Source organism: Mycteria americana, chromosome 8 (assembly GCF_035582795.1).
Source record: "Mycteria americana isolate JAX WOST 10 ecotype Jacksonville Zoo and Gardens chromosome 8, USCA_MyAme_1.0, whole genome shotgun sequence".
Taxonomy (NCBI): Eukaryota; Metazoa; Chordata; class Aves; order Ciconiiformes; family Ciconiidae; genus Mycteria; species Mycteria americana.
The window spans coordinates 29,425,546-29,443,739 of record NC_134372.1 but is presented as its reverse complement, the minus strand read 5'-3'; the positions used below and the strand labels follow the sequence as shown (position 1 = coordinate 29,443,739).

The window sequence follows — 18,194 nt, the reverse complement described above, 5'->3', positions numbered from 1 at the left end:
TCAGAAAGTATAAACGTGTAAAACAGCAGGACAAATAATCAAGCAGATGTCTTCATGACTAATTTAACCGTCAGAAGTGGATTTAAAGAATACTTGTGACCCGTAGAAATAACATTCAACCCCAAATTGAGTCTTTTCATTTCTATTTTGACTCAGACAGGACACTAGTTGCAAATATACTTCAGAATGCAAATCACTCTGGACAAATGTCAGTGGAAAACATAAGAATACTACAGCTATTATTATGACATCTGACTGCCAGTTTGAAACTATGCCATGTTCATTCTCAATCCTTCCAGCTAAAGGATAAAACTGAGTAATATATTAAGAATTGACTCATGGATGTAGAACATCATTTTGGTGATAACTACACAGCTTTATGATTTCTTACTCCACATATCCTAATCATCATTCCCATTTCTTCCTGGAACACTTTTCAAAGTATGACTTGTTCAGAAGCACAAACATGACTTTGAATACTCAGGCATTTTGATGATTTGATGATTCAAATTAATTGAATCATTCAAATCAAATCTGATTTGTTTGCACACTGGCAGTTTTGGACTAAGAATCACTGTGATTTACCTCATGGTCTGAAGTTCAGAGGTACAGTTAATTACCTGTAACTACAGACCCTGTCACTGTTCAAATGCCTCCACCTCAATCAGCAGCACGTGACTGCAGTTCTATACAATTTTGTTACTGATGACCTTGACTGTTTCTTGCCCTACTCTACCCTACCCAGGAAAGAACAACCACAATATCCTCTCAATCTAGCTTTTTTTTTTTTTCTCCCAATACTCTTTCTTCTTCTCAGAGTTTGCTTTTGTTATTCCCAACTTCAGATATCTGCTGACAACTAGGATTTGCATGAAGGTGCGTGCAACAGCTCACTCAAGATTTGGCATTTCATTCTCTTCTCTAACCTTGCTTGTTTTATATCCTTAAAGCCTTCAGGGCAGCAGTTGCTTATTTGCCTGAGTCACGTGACTTATTACACCTCTATGACAGAAACAAAATTATTGGCAGATTTTTTCCTACAAGCGCTTCACTTAATCTTAGCTGGAACTAAACTCAGAAGCTTTGACTGACTAAAAAAACCCAAACCTACAAAGGAAGAGGAAGTGCAGAGACTAGAGAAAACTGAAGCTATGTCACGATTAGCAATATTGAGAAAAAACCCACATATATTAAAATCCACTATTCTATCACAAGACCATTATTTCTGTGGAAACAGAAGACAGGTTTGGAAGAGAAGAACCAGAGAGGAATAGTATATATTTTCTAAAATACAAGAATCCTGTAATATTCCAGCTCAAAACACTGTTAGAACGATTTCTAATGCTGCCGGCCTTGCCACAGGACTGCTACGGCTAATGCAGGCTTATGCCTTCACACAAGCTAAGGGTGAGTGATGAGGAAATCCACGTTATGCAATACAAAGTCGTGAACTCATTTTTGCTGATCGTTGCAGCTGTGAGGAATCTTTTTGCTGATATGCATAAGATTTTTTACTGAAATGACACTGCCATTGATATAGAAAGCTTCAATACAAAACCAGGACACAGTGACCTGAAACGAGGATCACTTCATCGTCTCACAAAAATATGTATTCTGATAAGGCCTATCACACGTTGACCATGTACCAAAGGAGCTAATGAAGGTTAATGTGCAGTTAGCAAAGTACTAACACTGCACTACAGGGTAGCCCTCCTTTAAGAGAAGGGAAAGAGGAACCATCCGCCAAGATCCCCTCTCTCCCACTGAGCAGGACAGCAGCTGACCTGTCAGTTGTTCAACTTGGGGTGAACCTGTGAGTGGGTTAATGACCAATGTGAAATACCAAACTGCTAAAAGCTTACTATGTTTTGCTATACTCTTATACAATACCTGCTCATTAGCAAAGATTTCTAGTGTTCTTGCCTCTGTCTTCCGTGGTTGTCTTGATGGCATAAAAAAAGCTCTGTTGTAACATAGCTTTACATATATACTTTGACTATTCACATATACCAGCTGTAAAAACTCCTATTTCCGACACAATGATTGGGCCTTTGGGTAAAAGTCAAGATTGCCCTACACAGGCAAACAGCATGAGAGTCTTCAGGGAGTCAAGCACCAACAGAGCAAAGGTTGTTAAGTCCCAGAAATGCCTATTCCTTGCAATGTATATATTTAGGCACCTCACAGCCTGAACATTTAAGTGGAAAGACTTAAGAGTTGCCTAGTGTGTGTTTTTCTTGTTTCTGGTGAGAGAAGAATCATTTCCCTACCATACATACAGTTAGCAGACAGGAAGCCCTTGCAACAAAAGCAATTCCCAATGTAAAGATCTAATCTGTTGAACCAAGTCTTTTGTGCTTGCATACACAAACACACCATGTTTAGCACTATAAAAAACAAAATAAACCTTTGATCAAATAGAATTGATTGTAACATCCATTTTTTTAAAAGCACAAGGTGTGTTTATCATGTAAAAAGGTTTGGAAGAGAAGTTACTATGTCAATTATTCACTTGATAGTTTCAGCAATGACACTTAAGTCCTGACTATACGCACCCATGACACAGCTGCACACGAGATGTTCAGCAAATACACATACCATCCACATGTTCAGACAAATCCTGAATAAGATTATGAACATTAAATGAGGGAAAGACCTATAATCAGCTCACAAACAGATATTCAGTTACAATGTCTCAGAAACTTTTCAAAATTTCCTAATGTACCAATCCTAGACAAATCCACCTCAGTAATATTAACCTAGATTTTAAACCAAGTCACTTCAAAGTTAGGGAACTGTGCTAGCTACAAGTGGAAAATAACATGCCACTATATCCTTCATACTTCTAATTTATTTTTATATTTCCAAGGGAAAAAACATAAGCAAGCTCACAACAAGGGACATTGTGGTAGACAGTCTCGATTTAGACCAAAGTGAGGTTGGGAGTGCATGAAGCAGCTGCAATGAGAGGAACATCTGGTGAAATTTATACAATAAGCCCCGGGTAAAGACAGAAGGTACAATAATAGAGTTTGTTAAAATAATTTACCTTATGTTTCATGCTGGGTCACAAAAGTGGAAACCTCTCAAAAAGGGGAAAAGTAGTGTGAAAAGGCACATACTTACCTACAGACCTATACCCATGTACACTCTTTAGCTGTAACTTACAGTCACACCTATTCAGATTGCATTTGATACACGTCACTTAAAAAACACATAAACAATCAAAATCACTACCAAATGCTAGTAAGCAAAGACATGCTCGCCTGAGGGTATCACTAAACCCACTTCAGTTCCCTGAGATAGCTAGTTAACAGAGCAGTTATAATTACATGCACCCGCCACCAAAAACCATCCTGTTATAACCCGACCTGAGTACCAACCCTCATACCCGCCTGCTGCCAAACTAAATAAAACACGTGGCTCCAGAAAACCACCCTCAAGTCGGGATGTGCACATGACGGGCTGTCGCCGGCGGGAACGGCGTGAGGAGACCGGCCCTCAAGGTCCTGCCGTCGCGCCGCAGGAGGGAGGATGTGGGGTCATTTCGCCCCTCGGCGGCCGCTCCTCCCTCCCCAAGCGGTGGTTACCCAGTTCTCCTTATAAAATAAGCGAGGTTCAGACATATTTCACGCCTCCTGAACAGCCTCGGGAGGCGGCTGTCCCTCCCCGGGCTGTCAGGGCTAACGCTGACGCTGAGGCACCCTCAAAAAAAAAATAAATACACGGCAATTATCGCACTGCCACCCTGCACACCTGCACCCGGCCCGGGGTGCCGCGGCCGCCAGCTCCGGATGCTGCAGGGGAGGTGACGGCGCGGAGAGGCGCCGGAAACCTCCGCGCGCGGCGCAAGCTGCGCCGCCGGCAGCCCCTGCGCCTAGCCGGGCTGCCCGCCGCCACGGCAGCCTCCCCAAGGTGGGAAGGAGACCGCGCCTCGCCGCTGTGCCGGCCCCCCAGGGTCCCGCGGGACCTCCCCACCGCCTGTGGCGGCGCGACCTCCCGCGTTACCTCCGCTCCTGCCAACCGCGCCGTTGCGTGTCCTGGGGATGCTCGCTCGTTGCCACACGACACGTGATGGCGGCCGCTCCGCCCCGCCCCACGGCCCCGGGCCCGCCGCCGCCGTCGACTCCCCTCCCCGGCAGGAAATCCTCCCGCCTCGTCTGCCTGAGGGAGGCGCCGCAAGGCCCGGCCTCCCGCCCGACCCCGCTGGGTTTACCTCAGCGCCGCCGCACCCTGCGGCTGAGGAGGGTGGAGAGTGTTCTCCCCCGCGCGGAATGGGTGACCGCTTCCCCCGCCTCTTGCCGGGCTGGGAACCATCCTTCCCCTTTTCCTCAGGCACAAGATGGAGAAGAGGCTTAGCGCTGACGGTACGAAAACGGCGCCTTTTCCTACCCCGGGCTCGCTGGAGGAGCCGTTGCCCCGCGGCCTGCCCCCGGGGCTGCCGCAGGTAGAGGTGGGCCCTGCCCTTACCCCGAGGTCCCCGAGGGGAGGTGAGGGCCTCGGGGACACGGAACTCTTGTGAAACCCCGGGGCACAAAGTTACACGGACACGGGTTTGCTCGAAAATGAGGGGCCTAAGAGGGTCGAAGCCCTTAAACCTGTTGATATTTTGGGGTACGACTAGTAAATGGTAAGCGCTAGCCATAGTGATGGAAATAGATATTTCCATAGATATGGAAATAAAAAGGGAGCCCTGAAATACTACCGTTAGCGTGTTCCTGCCCTCAAGAGGGGTACAGTCACAGCCAAAATTTGGCTCCAATAAAGTACATCTAATGGATCTCTCAAAATCGTGATTAAAAGTGCCCAGTGGTATCTGAAAATAATAGTGAGTAAGCAATTTGCTGTTCAGCAGACTTATCTGCGGTAGCGTAAGGAAGGCTTTCTTGTTTGCGTTCCTCTACCAGGTTAATAGTTTTAGCATGTCTAAGCCAGTGAACTACAGGCTACGGCCCCCTCTTAATGTTCTTTTACTGCCCTTTTTACTGTTCCCTGCTAGGGAAAGAGAAGGTCAATGTCTGAAAAGCCAACGGGCTTCAGGAGACGTGATAGTCTTTGTCTTGCTTAAAACAATCTAATTATCCCTCCCCCAGTCCATGATTATTATCTACAGTCTCAAACAGATGAGTCAGAGGTGGATTTTTTTCAATAGGATATACTGGGGTAAAAACCTTACAGGCAAATAAAAATTATAAGGCTGTAAAAGAACAGGGAAAGACAAACTGTGCACTGTAATACCCATAAACGTGCCCGTAACTGTGATGGTGGAGTCCAGTTCTATTACCACGAGGCTTACGTTTAATTTCCATACTACTTCCTCTCTCAAAGCTTGCTTGTTTTAACGAGGAGGTCTGTTTTGCTTTCATTGTCACAGAGACAATCAGCATACAAAGTGGCTGCTGCCCTCCTCTATATCTCCAGGTATTCCTTACATTGTGTTTGGACAACAATGAGTAAAGAAAGTCTTTTTTGTTAAAAGTTGGCTTTTTAAGTGCACATATGGGAGAGAACTACATTAGACTTAATTTCCAAACTATACAGCACCGTAGCAAAACAAACTCGTTTGCAGGTCATTATCTGGAGGAGCCTGATCATCTCACCTCTTTAAGTCTTTGTTTCAACTCTTTCTTTGGCTTTTGTCGGGTTTAGGTCTTGTGCAAGTACACGGAGAGGTAACTACACTAAATCTATTACCTTCTAAAACAATGTTGCAAAGCAGCAAACAAAACCAGTCTGCCTTCTTCTGGGAGCTTAACAGCCCTGATACGTGGCTTCGTTTTTAAGCCACTTATACAGAACCAATAGAAGATTAAAAAAAGTAGAGGACATCCTCGGAATATAACTCAAATTTGTACAATAGGAAACTAATTGATTTCCATTATAAAGATAATATGAACCAGAAAGCAGTTAAGAGATGGTAATAGTGTTTAGTCATTGTTACAAATATTGATAGTGCTCTGTTTTCTGTAATACTAACACAGCATCTTTCAGGTAAATGGATGCTTGCAATGGCCATCTCGCACATTAATGGATTGCGTGTGAATGTAAAAGATGCAGCTGATTTCAGTTGTTACTAGACTGCCTTTTAAGCTCTCTCATAAATAGAATCTACCAGAGACAACATTCATTCCTCAAAAAAATGGACTCATAAAATGTGAGCTAATTATAAAATTGCCTTTAGGAACAAAAAATAGGTGAAAGCTGAAAAGGCATAGGAAACAAATTGTTAGGCTGAAATATAGACGATGGATATATGGAATATATATGCTGGAAATACAGATGGTGATGTTTTGTTTTAGAACCTTGAAAAAGACTTATTGGAAAAAATGCTCATTTGGGGATTTCAAAAGAGAAGTTCACTCTTTGAATTCTGAAAACTTGCAATACTGTAGAGGTTGGTATGAGAGACCCAAGTTAGGACATCATCGTAAGGCTAGATGATGCTTCTAAAGTGTTTGCAAGTGACCAGAAGCAAACTTCACAATAATCATCCAGATAAATACTTTTGTCCATTTTGGCAAGGTTCATAACTTTATAAATTACTTCTTCAATTTTACTATGGAAGCCAAATGTAAGTCTGGACTCCTTACTTTACTTCTTCTGTTCTTGCTACAGATTACTCATCCCTGATCCTCCATAAATGGCCACTGCTAAGTTATGTTTATACAAGACTGTGCATTCTCTAAGCACTAGCAGAGAAAAACCTAAAAAAAGGACTTTTTTTCCACTAGGATTTTATCTGATACTGATTTATCAAGTTAAGATCACATCTCTTGTAGCTAGTGAGAACAAAGTCAAACTGAGTTTTGGTAAGTCTGTGAGTTTTGCCCTATGGTTTTTTTTTTTGTCTGACTAATATTTCCACTTAAATACATCTTAGAAAATGTCATTCAACTCAAAAAACTTGAAGAATAAACTGATTAAATACCCCTAAACAAACCAAAATTGAATTTGCATCAGGCTAAAGGAAACTGAATCCACAGGATATTCATTAAATGGTTTTAGAACATGACAGAGCTAAGGTAAAAATTGCTGTTAAATCTAAGTGAATCTGAAGCCCAATCATCGGCTTTGTGCTTGTTAGCAAATTCATTCAGGTGTGCAGGGTGAGTTTAAGCATATGCTTACTGCGTAAGTCCCTCAAGAATGTGTTGCTCATGCACTTAATTCATGGAAGAATGAGCATGTACTGAGCTCCTTAAAGGTCAGCATTGAAGGTGCGTTGTGTATATGTAAGTAGTACTCATTGCTACATGGAACTTATGCTATTAACTGTTTGGAAATGTTGCTTCCAGCCATGTGTTTAAGGGTTGGTTCCTTTTGAAATTTTACCGTATGGAGTGAGTCTTGGGACCACATTCATGCTTCTTTTGAAATGTACATTCTGTGGACACAGGAGTTATTTGTAAGGATCGTAAAATTATTTGGGACAGTAAATCTGTGGCTTTAGCCAGATCCCAGCAAATGACAATTTTTAGAAGTATTTAAAAGCAGAGATTCTTTTTAGTCATTTTCAACCTTCATCATCTCAAACAACACAGTGTGAACCACGTACTCTGTAGTCTTTCAGGAGAGCAACAGAAACAGTTCAAAAATGAGTGTAAGTGTCTCTGTTTCTTTTCTTTGGTTAAAGCTGGGTGACTTTGTTTACAAAAACAAATTAGCTGATCCTTTGCCCCTTCTTTTTATCTTCCTCTTCCCATCATACAAACTTCTACTGTAGGTGGTTTAAGCAGAGTATTACTTACAAATGAGAGTGACTACAAGCACCAAACTGCTAGGCAATTAAAAAAAAAGTCTAAATTTAGGCTTCTAAATTTATCTTCCCCTGCTCCTAGCTGCATGTCTCCTCCTACTCCACTGGCTTTCAGCATTTGACTGGCTCTGGCACTTGCCTGGCCCCCTCTGTGAGGCAATTCTGCTCACTAAGGTTGCAGAAAACAATACTTTTGTGGAGGTTAGTTTTTTACTATCATAATCACAAAAGTACAAATGTGGAGTAAGCTAGGAGCAGAGAGAAAAGGAAGAGGAGGAGGTAGTGGAAAATGTCCCTTTAAGGACTAGAAACTGTGGGTTGACTCTGTCTTGTCCAGCTGCACTCTTATTTAAATACTCTGAAGATTAATATTAGGCCTTCTTTTATGGAAAACTTGGCTTCTCTATACTGCAACTTTTTAAAAACAGACTGTAAAATAAGATTTAACATCCCATCTTTTAATTTTATTTTTTCTATCTAGTTCTGTTCCCTTTAAGATTCCTTTTTCTTTTCACTGCCTCATCCACTCTCATCAAAGTTTATTATTTGCTTATAGATATCTTTGTGGCACATGATTACAACCTCTTTTTGTTCAGTGCTGTCCATGCTGCAAAGCAGAAGTGGGAATAGATATCTTCTAAAGTATGGACAACTTTTCAAATGTTATCAGTAAAACTTTGCTAGGAGAGCAAAGAAACAACAGCAAAAAAATCCAAATCTTCAGATAAATTTCAAAGGACTCAGTATTTTTTCAGCATTATTTTGATTAATGCCCTGAACTTTCTATTTTCATTTTACTTTTTTTGTGCTACTGTAATCTTCTCTATTACAAGTGAAATGTGCAGTACATCATGTTTTTCCCAGTCAGTTTTGGAGGTTTACTTGGAAAAAATAGTCCTTTATAGTTGTAGTTATTTTTAAAGAAATGGTTTGACTTCATTTTTTAGATAACTAAATCATTCAACTCTGAGACCCTACCCTTTGATGATACAAATTGTCTTATCTATGTTGAATTACCTTCACAAGGATCTGGCTATTTATTAATGAGAGTGGGTGAATCACTGGCTTTATTTTCTTGGAAAACAACATGGGAGTTAGAATCATTGTTTCACCAAGACTTAAAAAGCTGCAGGGATTTTTAAAGATAATGCTCGTTGTCCGTGTCTGTTTTGAAGGCTAATAAAAGTGATTATGTATAAAAACAAGGTAAGGAGGATTTCTAGCTGTAAAGAATAGCTTCTTAAGAATAAATATTTTTTCCTTGTTTCAGGTCCCAAATTAGTATGTGGGTATTGTGCTGGTTTTGGCTGGGATAGAATTAATTTTCTTCGTAGTACCCAGTATGGGGCTATGTTTTAGATTTGTGCTGAAAACAGTGTTGTTAATACAGAGATGTTTTCGTTCTTGCTGAGCAGTGCTTACAGAGTCAAGGCCTTTTCTGCTTCTCACCCCACCCCACCAGCAAGTAGGCTGGGGGTGCACAAGAAGTTGGGAGGGGACACAGCTGGGACAGCTGACCCCAACTGACCAAAGGGCTATTCCATACCATATGATGTCATGCTCAGCATAGAAAGCTGGGAAGGAAGAAGGAAGGGAGGGACATTTGGAGTGATGGCATTTTGTCTTCCCAAGTAACCGTTATGCATAATGGAGCCCTGCTTTCCTGGAGATGGCTGAACACCTGCCTGCCGATGAGAAGCAGTGGATGAATTCCTTGTTTTGCTTTGCTTGCGTGCACAGCTTTTGCTTTACCTATTAAACTGTCTTTATCTCAACCCATGAGTTTTCTCACTTTTACTCTTCTGATTCTCTCCCCCATCCCACCGGGGGGGAGTGTGCGAGCAGCTGTGTGGTGCTTAGTTGCTGGCTGGGGTTAAACCACAACAGTATGCACAGACTATGAAGTCCTTAGTGGTAGCGTTTGTAACCCAGTTTCACAATATTTAGGTAAATTTCTTTTGGACAAGAGAGTTTGAAGACATCTGTTGTTTTTTTAATATTATGCAACTCTCAGCCTTCTAATACGACTGCTCAGACTTTCTTCAAAACAGCAAAATTCCTTTCTGTTACAGATTCTGCTATGTTATTGTCAGTCCTTTTTTGATATACTTTCTTCATGTGTGGTACCTGTCTTTCTCTCTCTCTGATTAAAAGCAGGAGTATGGAAGCTTAGGAGTCTGATAATACTCAGTAGTAGTTACATTGATACCCTATTTGCAAGCAGCTAGTTATGAGAGGCTGAAGCCAATGTCATCATTTTGTTTGTATTATCATGCTGAGTCCAAATTTCACAATTTAAATTCAACCAGATGTTCCTTAGCAGATCTACTTTGAATTCAGCATGCCACAGTACAACTCCATCAGCACTGACCCCACTGAGGCGTCTTTGCTTTCAGTGCACTCTGTTACTTTTCTCCTAATTACTGAATTACCCTGAAATGTTTGTACAATACAAATAAATTTGTACCTTTTAGTAAAAAGTTCCCTCCTATTTTATTTAGAAAACTTATAATAGCACAGTACTTTACAGTGGTGGGAACAATTGTTGGGTGAACAGATGATAAGGACAGCCTTTATTCCCCAAACTTTCAGACTTTTGCAGGATTCTGTAGTTGTATTTGCTCCAAATTTAGGCTGTCTTTAAAAGTAAAGTTTTCCAAAGTGTGAACCCAAAGACCTTTCTGTATAGATTCCCACAAAATGTATGCAAATCAAATATGCCTATGCATGTTGCCCTGAATTAATACATTTTGCCTATAAAGTGAAGACTAATGTGTACTCCTTTAAACACGTGGAAATAGTGACCATTACACAAGTTCTAATTCTTAAGTTTATATAGCATAGGCATTCCTTGTAAAATAAACAAAACCATGTTGTTTCACAAATATGAGATCAGAACCCCCTTGAAGTTTTTGCTGAGTACTTGCCCAAGACTGCATATTCCATGATTAAGAGTTTCAAAATGTCTCAATATTTAAAAGTACATCTTAAAAATTGAGGTGTAAAATATTTTAACATTAAGAGAGTCTTGAAGATTAAGGAAATTACATTTTATTGAAACATAGGAGGGTTTATTGCCACTCCACTTGCCTTTGCAATAAATAAGATAGCCCTATTAATGGATTTATTCTTTTGTCTGCCAGCACAGCTGTTCCAATTTCTAATCCATTCTTTGCTAATATTAGAAGTTATTCAGCCCTAAAATTGAAATTATGGTTGGCTTTGTTAACTTTTCAGAAGTGATTTCTCAGCAGTCTATTTGTGTGTGTTTTGCACTTTGCTCCTTTGTTCCACACTTGGCTCTTGATTACTTGGTGCATACAGTGTCCCACAGAGCAAATCATAGTGGACTAATTAAGAACTACCAAGAGTTTCCCAAGTTATGCAAGATCCCCACAACTATGAAAAGCCTTTTCAACCTCCCAATCACATACTGTGAAGTGCCATAAATCAAACTTTTCAACACTCAAAGCTGTGCTGCCTATATGTATAGGTATATTTTAGTTCCAGAAGTTTTGTTACTTTTGTTAAAGTTTACTGCTGGGTTTTTTTCAGTACTATTTTTATTAGCTTAAGTCCCACAAGCTAAGAGCATTTTGAATACCAGTAACATTGATTTAATGAGACATGATCACTTATGAGACATGATCACTTATGCAACATTGGTGACATTGTTGTCTTTACTTTCACATGAATCTGGATGAGAAAGTGAAGTGAGAGCAAGCACTTGGACTTCTATGTCAGAGCTCAGGCAGTATGATAAAGGAAACTAAACCGCATGGTTATGGGTGTCAGATTACTGCTTGTGGAGGTCAGGGAGATATTTTTACCTCGGTGTCACTAGTATGGGAAAACTTGGAAGACCTCAGCTTATTTTGAAACTATAGGAGATGGCCAGTTTAATTGTTAAGATGGGTCATCAGTGTCATCTCATGCAACAAACTTTATGGTTGGAGTCTGTAAGTGTCCTCGCCTCACACTTAAATAGGTTGATATCACGTAGGTTGCTCAGTGTCACGCTACATCAACAGCTCTGTATTTGTCCTTATTGCAAAGGACAAATTTTGTTACTGAAGTGTTGTATCACTGGAGAAATTGTTCTTTTGGGTTATTCTGTGCTGGAATAACGTATGTTATAGTTGCCCATAATATTTTGTCATTAAAACAAAAACCAGACAGATTTACATTAGGTTGTTGTACTAAAACAATCAGAAGACAGCTGCATTGCATGCTCTTGGAGTTAAATCCAGTATATGCTGTACAGTAAAGTTACAGCTGTGAAATCCTGATAATTAAATTTTATTTTGTTCTTTAAAAAGGCTTCCTTTGTCCAACAAAACCCACCTGTGATTAAATAGTCAGCTGTAAAAACAGACAAGAAAAATGGTCTCTACATGCCCAAGCATACCTTAAAGTAACAAATCCGTAGTGAACCTTTACCTCTGCAGTTGTCACTGTGCACAGTAATTGGTACAGTTAATTGGCACTGTTATAAGCAGGAGATGCCTGGCCACAGTATGTGTACCTTCTCTTGCTACTGAAGATGAACATGAGGAACACTGAACAAGAAATGACAGCTTTCACTGCTGGGGGCTAGTTTGGGCAAAGAAACTGAGAGTTGCCATCAAGTTTAAAAAAAAAAATCACAGCTAAGAATGGATTAAATTGCTATATTGATATACTAGTAATGGAATAGCAGAACACATTCCTACTAAACACATTAAGATAAAATAAAATGCAACAGCTGAGGAGTTCAAACCCTATTATTTATCTCATAGAAAATGAAATCAAAGACTATACAATGTTGGTTTTGAAAGACGTGATAATATAAAACAGCATCCAAATCTCTATTCTCTTGAATATTTCATTAATTCTATACCTAAGTGAGAGATTTATGTAAAACAAATAAATCCGCAGCTTTGAATACCAGCACACAATTGATTTTAGCAGAGAAAACAGGTTTTAGTCAGAGATGCCAGACTGCATTTGAACCAGCTCTGCAGGAGTCAGAGCAGAAGGGAGGAGACAGGAGTATTGGCTTGTTTTGCGGAAAGCTTCCCTGAGTTGAAATATTTCTTTGGCTGTAAATCTTTTTGTCTCATACAGGATTTAGTAAAACTTGTCTGAGACATGCAGTCTATCAGAAAAACAATCAAATTTCTGTGTGAAGTCATACCAGTTCAGCACAAATAACATTCTGGGTTATTTTCTATGATTTTGTTTGCATTTTAACATTGTATGTTGTAAATTTTTCTTTATGTTCCTGTGGTTTCATGCAAAAAGAGGGAGGAAAATATATTAAGGCGAAGAAAATCCCATTGTAAAAATAGACAAAGGGGAGAAGAGAAGGTTCAGGGTAATAAAGAATCTTAAATAGTTTTAATTAATTGTCCTAAATGAAAAAGATTACATGTTTTAGTGTCTCTCTCTGCAAACATTTAAGGGATTGACAGAAATCTTGCTTGATAAAGATTGCCTTTTAATAAAGGTGGAAAAGATTTTCATTGTATTTAAGAGATGACCAAGCATGATCTGCAGAGAAGCAAAAAATGTAGGAGCGCCTTCTTTTCTTTTTAGAATTCACAGAAACACTGCAGAGGGTGGAAATAATCCCCAGGGCTCTTTAATTCAGGTTTTCTCTATTCCATCTTCCTAATAGCTGACTTGCTAACAGGCACATGGCTTCCCAGGTAGATTTTAGTGAAATAAATAGTGTTTGAGTTACAGAGCAGTTATAAATATTCAAGTTATGTAACTCTCAGCAAAAATACATTCATTTCTCCCTTAAATCACTTTAAACATTTGTATTTTGCATAAATAAACTGAACAGGCTGAGGGAAAAGGCTTAGCAAATCACTGTTGTTTATATTAATTTTGTTGACTAAAGAGCTCTTGTTCAAGTAAAAAAAAGTTTCATGAATATCGCTAATTGCTCTGGGTATGGGAAAGGAGACTGTCTTCATAATGGCTTTTAAATCTTTTTGAGCACCTGCTTGAAAGCCACTCCAGAATCATAAAGCCATAAGAACAGACAACTGGTTAGTACCAGGTCCTCTGTTTCATCACTGCACATTCACTACCTCTGCTCCAGACTCTTAGATCTTCCCTTCGCCTACTCTTTGCTAGACCAAACACAATTTTATCAACTTGTCCTTACACATCAGGTTTCCTTACTGCTTATCAGCCTTCCTCTCTCTTCTGGGCTCTCCTCAGTCCATGCTTAGAGCTGAATACTGTTTTCCAGCTAAAACATTGCCAGTGTGGAATGGAAAACAGTGGTTACTTCAACACCTTGCACACACGCAAGTGAACATGGCAGGCACTCACCTCACAGTGTTTTCCTTCTGGTTTCCTGTTCTTTTGTGACAGGACGCTATCACAGCACATGTAAGTGGCATAAAGACAATTCTGTTGGGAACATATTTTGCAGCTGTTCCAAGGTCAAAAGTCTCATACATTTAGGGTTTTTTTAATTTTCCAGATCTATTCCTCAGTCACTTCTCTCGGCTTTTTTTCCCCAGGTAACATTCTAATGAGCTGAAAAAAAAATCTTTGAGCCCTTTTTGGTCACCAAAGGAAAACAAATATAATGTTGGTAATCATTGTTACCTAATATGAACACTTTCCTTGAAATCTAAAGAAAGGACTAACTGTACAGTACTTTCTGGAGTATAGCCAGGTTACTTCTGAAAGGGTGAAATTCAACTGCGCTTTCTGCTTATTTAGATATTGCTGTTGCTATGCGGAAAGTTCAAGACCAACAGTTGGAAATAGGTGTTGCAATACTTTGGAATGTTATCACATTTCAAGGGGTGAAGAAGTTGTTTTTCTAAGTCACCTCCATTTAATTCAGCCTGGTTGAAGGAGTCCACAGTTTCTTCAACTGATGCATCTCTTTCTTCTGTGGAAGAGGAAGGTCAGCCTTAAAGACCAGTGAAGATGGCAGTTTGAGGCTATAGATCTCTAACTCTTACTTGGGATGTATTCTTGGCAAAGAGAAATAAAGGCAGGAAATAACAAAATACTGATCACAAATTTCTGTCATATCAGCACAAGAGCTGGAAATAGTACATCTGAGCTTCTTGTCTACCATTTTTGTCATGTTGGGATTAAGCAAAATGCAATGCTGCAACTACCAGCAGCCTTTCTTTAACACATATTGAATTTAACTGGACAATTAATGTATTCTTGCAGCTACACTAACTTTAATGTAACATAAATAAGTCATTAAATATGTTCTTTGCAGACCTTGTCAGGTAGTTCAATTTATGGTGGACTTGCCTTCAAAATCCAGAAGTTTTGTTTAACACAGCTGACATACCAGCTGTCAAGTCAACCATGCGCTCAGTAAAGGGAATGTAATACCAGGCAAGGCAAACAAGGGATTACTTCCTTTGATAAAGAACAAAATCAAAACTATGCTAAAGCCTTTTGAGCTCCAGTATAATATTTTGCAAAGTGGGCAGGAAAAGAATGAAAGGGAATATAGTGCAAGACAAGATTTTTTCATGCACAAGTCACCCCAGCAGTCTTAGAGACAACATATATTACTGGAGGAGAGCATAGTTAATATATAATCAATAAATAGCAGTAAAGAAACCTAAATTCTCTATACCTACTGTCATGATGGTTGCGTTGTTCCCTAACATACCAGTCCCACAAGTATTTATATATGCACTTAACCTTCCTTACAAATCTTTGCATGAATAGCTCAAGTGAGCAAACCTTTGCAAGCATGAAAATGTTTATAAGGTGTCATGGCTTAACCCCAGCTGGCAACTAAGCCCCACACAGCCTCTCGCTTACTCCCCTCCGGTGGGATGGGGGAGAGAATCAGAAGAGTAAAAGTGAGAAAACTCATGGGTTGAGATAAAGACAGTTTAATAGGTAAGGGAAAAGCCGCACATGCAAGCAAAGCAAAGCAAAACAAGGAATTCATGCTCTCCTTCCCATCAGCAGGCAGGTGTTCAGCCATCTCCAGGAAAGGAGGGCTCCATCATGCGTAATGGTTACTTGGGAAGACAAACGCCATCACTCCGAACATCCCTCCCTTCCGTCTTCTTCCCCCAGCTTTCTATGCTGAGCATGACATCACATGGTATGGAATAGCCCTTTGGTCAGTTGGGGTCAGCTATCCCAGCTGTGTCCCCTCCCAACCTCTTGTGCACATGGCAGAGCATGGGAAGCTGAAAAGTCCTTGATTTAGCATAAGCACGACTTAGGAAGAATGGAAACATCCCTGTATTAACAACACTGCTTTCAGCACAAATCCAAAACATAGCCCCATACTAGCTACTATAAAGAAAAGCAACTCTATCTCAGCCAAAACCAACACAAAAGGTTTTGTAGAATTCAGACTTGAAACAATAAAATAAAAAGTCCTTGAGGTTTAGTATGTTTTGGTTAGTGCTTTAGTTTTTGTACATTTCAGACTACCTACCTGGTGTAAAATTCTTCTGTGTACATTTGCAGTCCATTAATACACTTTTTAAAATTTTGTAGATTAGTATTTTATGAATACGCACTTTTTGTTTTCCTGTTGTTATCTGGAACTCTGTTTTTAACAGGCACTGGTGATAACTATTGAGTGGTATTTATGTCTGTTTGTTTTACTCTCTGCTGGAAGGACTAATCTTAGACATTTCATTCCAGTACCTCAGATTAATTGTCCACAAATTAATCTCAAACAAATTCTAGTGCAGACATTCTTACGTTCCATTAAGTATCCCAGCTAAGATAAAGGTGTTGTACAGAGAGGAAAAAGGTCAAGGGACAGTCATCTTTTTACAAGTCAGCAAGATAGCTGCAACCAGCATCAAGAAGAAAAATGTATTACAATCAAGACAGAAAAATAACCATCTGCCTACTCCACTTACTGTTCCTTTAATAAATCTAAATAGCTTCATAGAATTTGAATATGACTTATCATTTTTAACATCTATTAATTCTACTTTTGTCTTTTCCAGGTAACTGCAAGAGAGTTTTACTAATCACTTCATATGGTCAGTCCTGAAGTGACTTCTTTTTATGATTGCCTTTGCTGTTTTCTAGAGTTACCCATGTTTTATATTTCCTTCCTGGGACTCCAGCTGTTCTTCAGATTCAAGCCTTGTTTCTCCCCATAGATACTAAAGAACAGTATTCTTCTTTGATTCTTCTATCTTTACTCTTGCTCAGTGTCATTTATTCTATATTGTTTTGTGATAAAGAGAACTGCAGAAGAGAGGCAAGGACAATAAAAATCTTACCTAATGAACTAACTGGCTTGGATACAAGCAGAATACCATAAGCTTTAAGCAGTTTGATATTTCACATCAATGATCACAACATTACATTAACGTCTTTGTTACATAGCCAACACATTATAGGCCTTATAAGAGTATGTATTTTTGGTGAGACAAAATGAAATGATGCTAGTTTCTGGTCACTGTATTCTAGTTTTGTATCAAAGCTTTTTATATCAACAGCAGTTTCATTTCAATAAACTAGTAGCATCCCTTCAAAATACCACACTTAAAGATTCCGAACAGCTGCAACTGTCAAGAAACCCCAAAATTTAAATGTTTAGAGTACACAAGGGAGAGTTATGAGGAAGTCCGTGCATGTGGCTACATCAACTTAAGTATGTTTATAGCAAGGCTTTGGCAGTAGCATAGCTAGTTATAACAATGCTTTTACCCAAAGCATCAATACAAAAATCTCAAACTCCTGCATTGATTTCAGTTGAGAAAGGTGGCAAAAATCTGTTTGTGGATAGAGTTAATTATTAAATAACATATTTTAAGAATTCTATTCAGGCTCTTTTGAACATGAAGTAACAAACTTGCCTTTGTTTTATAATTGGTTACAAAATGTCTTCTTTAAAATGTCTATCTTTTAAAAATTTGGGTAAGCATGATAGTAATAGGACTAACTCTAAGGTCACATCCTATCACAGATACTTAAATTGGAAAGCTAAATATGAGAAGAGAACAGATAAACTTGTGCTCCCACTGGTTTGATGCCAGTTCTGCTGTTAACAGTTAAGACTGGGCTTAGGTCTGGCATCAAATCATATTCTCAGGTAGGCTCTTTTCAAGAAAAGAGCCAAAACTGTTTCTATGTAAAAAACATAATGACAAAAATCAGCATAGCCTGCCTGATTTTTCACAGAAATACATTTATGACAGAAGTATAAAGTATCCAGCAGACCAACTGAATGGAATAGTTTTTGAAAGCTGATAATTAAGCTTCAACAATATTGCCAGTTTCCCTCTTAAAAGTCTGTAAATATTTCCCACAGGTGAATGATTATCTGTTTTACTCTAATTATTTTATGCCTTCTAAACAGGCAAAACACCATGACAGCAGTTATTTTCCTCACAAGCAAGACATCCTTTTTTTAGCAGAGACTGATCTAGTCTGTTGAAAGTTCCCATTTAAAGTGTAGATTGAAAAA

The 18,194-nt window shown here is 39.3% G+C and overlaps 1 protein-coding gene across 1 annotated transcript in view; it reads right to left on the bottom strand.

Moving 5' to 3' along the window:
- SLC7A6 (solute carrier family 7 member 6) overlaps positions 1-4,126 on the bottom strand; it is a 31,043-nt gene extending 26,917 nt beyond the window's left edge. The window contains exon 1 of the mRNA XM_075510564.1: positions 4,009-4,126. The gene's annotated coding sequence lies outside the window, so the exon portion shown is untranslated. The remainder of the gene's footprint in view (positions 1-4,008) is intronic.
- Between the last annotated feature and the right edge of the window lie 14,068 nt (positions 4,127-18,194).